Here is a 2,668-nt window from a genome sequence, read left to right on the forward strand (position 1 = left end):
GTTGACTTGCTCTCCAATTTTTATTTTTCCTACGCCTAGACATAATTTTTTTTAAATACTTGGCATATTTAGGAACTTTTTCAATTAAATCAATTAGGGGAAAGTTAATGTTCATATAGTTAAATAAGTTTAATAAACTTACAAATTTTGCCTCATCCCATCTTTGTTTTTCTTCTAACCATGAAGGGGATGGTACCCTTGTTAGTGTAGATTCCTTGATTGGCTCTTCCTTCGGCTTGGCTACTTCCTCTGGTCCTGGTTCATTCTCAACTTGTTGGTGGTCCTTTTGAAGATCTTCGGTATCCTATTTGATCTCCTCTTGAGGTAAGTTGTCTAGGCTACTCAGTACTTTTCCCGAGTAGAGCGCAATGGCTTTTACATTCTCTTTCCCTTCCCTGCGAGGATTATTCTCGGTGTTGCTTGGAATGTCGGTGCCAATTTGCCTTTTGATGTCTCCCATCATACTCATTAATTGGCTTATCTGATCTTCTGGTTTAGTCAATGTTTAGTGTTGGTGCACTCAAACTGCACATGTTTTAATTCAATCCTCATTGACTGCATTTCCCCCTCGATTCGATCCAGACGTTGACCACATATAGCATGGTCATTCGAGTTGGCCCTTTCTTGAGATTTCTGTAAATAAGGAGATTGGTATGTATTATTTTTAGTAGAATTAGAGATAGTACTTCCTCCCTGGTTTTTGCCCTATCTCAAGTTTGGGTGATCTCTCCAGCCAAGATTATACGTATTCAAATAAGGGTTTCCACCCCTAATCCCGATGTATTTCATGTCCTCAGTTGGATTATTAAGATAATGGAAGAGAGGTTTGTCTACTCCGAATGTTTACGACGCATTAGATGAGGACTCTATATGGTTAAGTCTATCCAAAATTTGTTGATATATGTCATCTTCTTGAAAAAATTTTATCATAGATGGTCTCTAGTAATATGTATATCGTTTGGTTGGCCACTGATAGGAATTCATTATCATATTTTCAATTAGGTCATATGCATCCTCGTATGTTCTATTCATCAAGGCTCCTCCTACAACGATATCTAGTCCTGAACGTGCGTGTGCATCCAACTCGTTATAAAACATCAATAGTTTTAGCCACTCGGGTAAACTATGGTGTCGGCATCTTTATATTAACATCTTCAAACTCTCCCAAGCTTCATGAAAACTCTCTCCTTCTATTTGCCTAAATGTAATGATCTCTCTCCTTAGTTGGACTATTTTGCGAATGGGAAAGAACTTTTGTAGAAATTTCTCCGCAAGTTCATTCTATGTCGTAATGGATCCTGGTGCCTATAATTCTAACCAAGTAAAGGTGTTATCGATCAGGGAGAAGGGGAATAGTCAAAGACGTATAGCATCACCGGTAACCCCGTTATATTTAAATATATCAGAAAGCTAAAGGAATCTTTTTAGATGCTAATTTGGGTCCTCCGTCATTGTGCCTCTGAACTACAAATTATTTTGGATCATCTGGATCAAAATCGATTAGATTTCAAAGTTATTCGATGTACTGGTTGTGCCATAGGTGGATGTGTTGGTAGTTGCGGTGGTGGTGGTACTAAATCTTGGATGTTAGAATTGTCAACCTCGTCGAACAACAAGTCCTCGTACGGTGATTACCTACAGCAGGTGGTTGATTTTGCATCTGTTGTTGTTGCTGTCGACGATTTCTACGAATTATTCTTTTTGGATCAGTGGTCAGCTCTATAGGTGTTCCTCTAGTGCGTGTCATACACTGAACCCAAAAATAAAAATAAAAGATGTTAGTACAAATAAAATAAAAATTGTATCTATAATTTATGAATGTCGTAATTATTCTATTCAAACGTAAAAATTAAAATCAAATTAGTAGCATTGCCTTCCCAACAACGACGCCAACAATTTGATCGCCTTTAGACATACCAACGTCCAGAGTGTAAATACTATAACTAAAGATCTAGAGTTGAGGCGGTGTCCACAAGTATACGAATCAGGTTGTAATATAGTTTTACAACGAAATAGGTAAGTACTCCGAGGATCGTAGCCAAGGGAGACGAGTACTAAATTAAAGATAACCTAAACACAAATAGAATTAATTAGTAATTTAAATAAATTATATTACGATAAAACAAAAAGAAAGGGATTTTAGATTTTTATAAATAAAGAAATAAAAGACTGCATAAATAAAATAGACTTGGATCACTAATTTCTAAACTTAATCAAATCTAGACATGGGTGATTAGCTCGCTTCGGTGGTCATAACTAATTCCTATTTTAGGTTTCTATTCAATCAACTAGCCATTACCCTAGCAGGATCTCTCGATCATCCATTAAACTAATGACTTGACAAGAACTACTTATCTCTTGACCTCATAGTCCAGATCGGTTCAGGGATAAGGTGTTCACGGATAGGGCATATCTATTTTAGGTTAATTCCCACCTAAATGACTTCCAAGGGTCTTCAAGCCTAGGTTTTATGTTCTTCCCCTCCCAAACAGTTGATCCGCTAAGAAAATCTTACATAAAAATTAGTCAATCACACCTCCACTCCCTAATTCCCCATAAAAGGATTAGTTCATCGTGGAATTCATAAACATAATAAACTTGATAATAAAGAGATGCATGAAAAATAAATCAAGAATAAAGCTTAAATAATCTTGTTTATATTCAATTG

General features: G+C 36.3%; 1 non-coding gene across 1 annotated transcript; it reads left to right on the plus strand.

Moving 5' to 3' along the window:
- Window positions 1–1,120: 1,120 nt before the first annotated feature.
- LOC128032127 (small nucleolar RNA R71) lies at window positions 1,121–1,227 on the plus strand. The gene has a single exon (XR_008188257.1). It is a non-coding gene; the product is annotated as a small nucleolar RNA R71 (small nucleolar RNA).
- Window positions 1,228–2,668: the final 1,441 nt, after the last annotated feature.

This window comes from Gossypium raimondii, chromosome 8 (genome assembly GCF_025698545.1).
Source record: "Gossypium raimondii isolate GPD5lz chromosome 8, ASM2569854v1, whole genome shotgun sequence".
Classification (NCBI taxonomy): Eukaryota; Viridiplantae; Streptophyta; class Magnoliopsida; order Malvales; family Malvaceae; genus Gossypium; species Gossypium raimondii.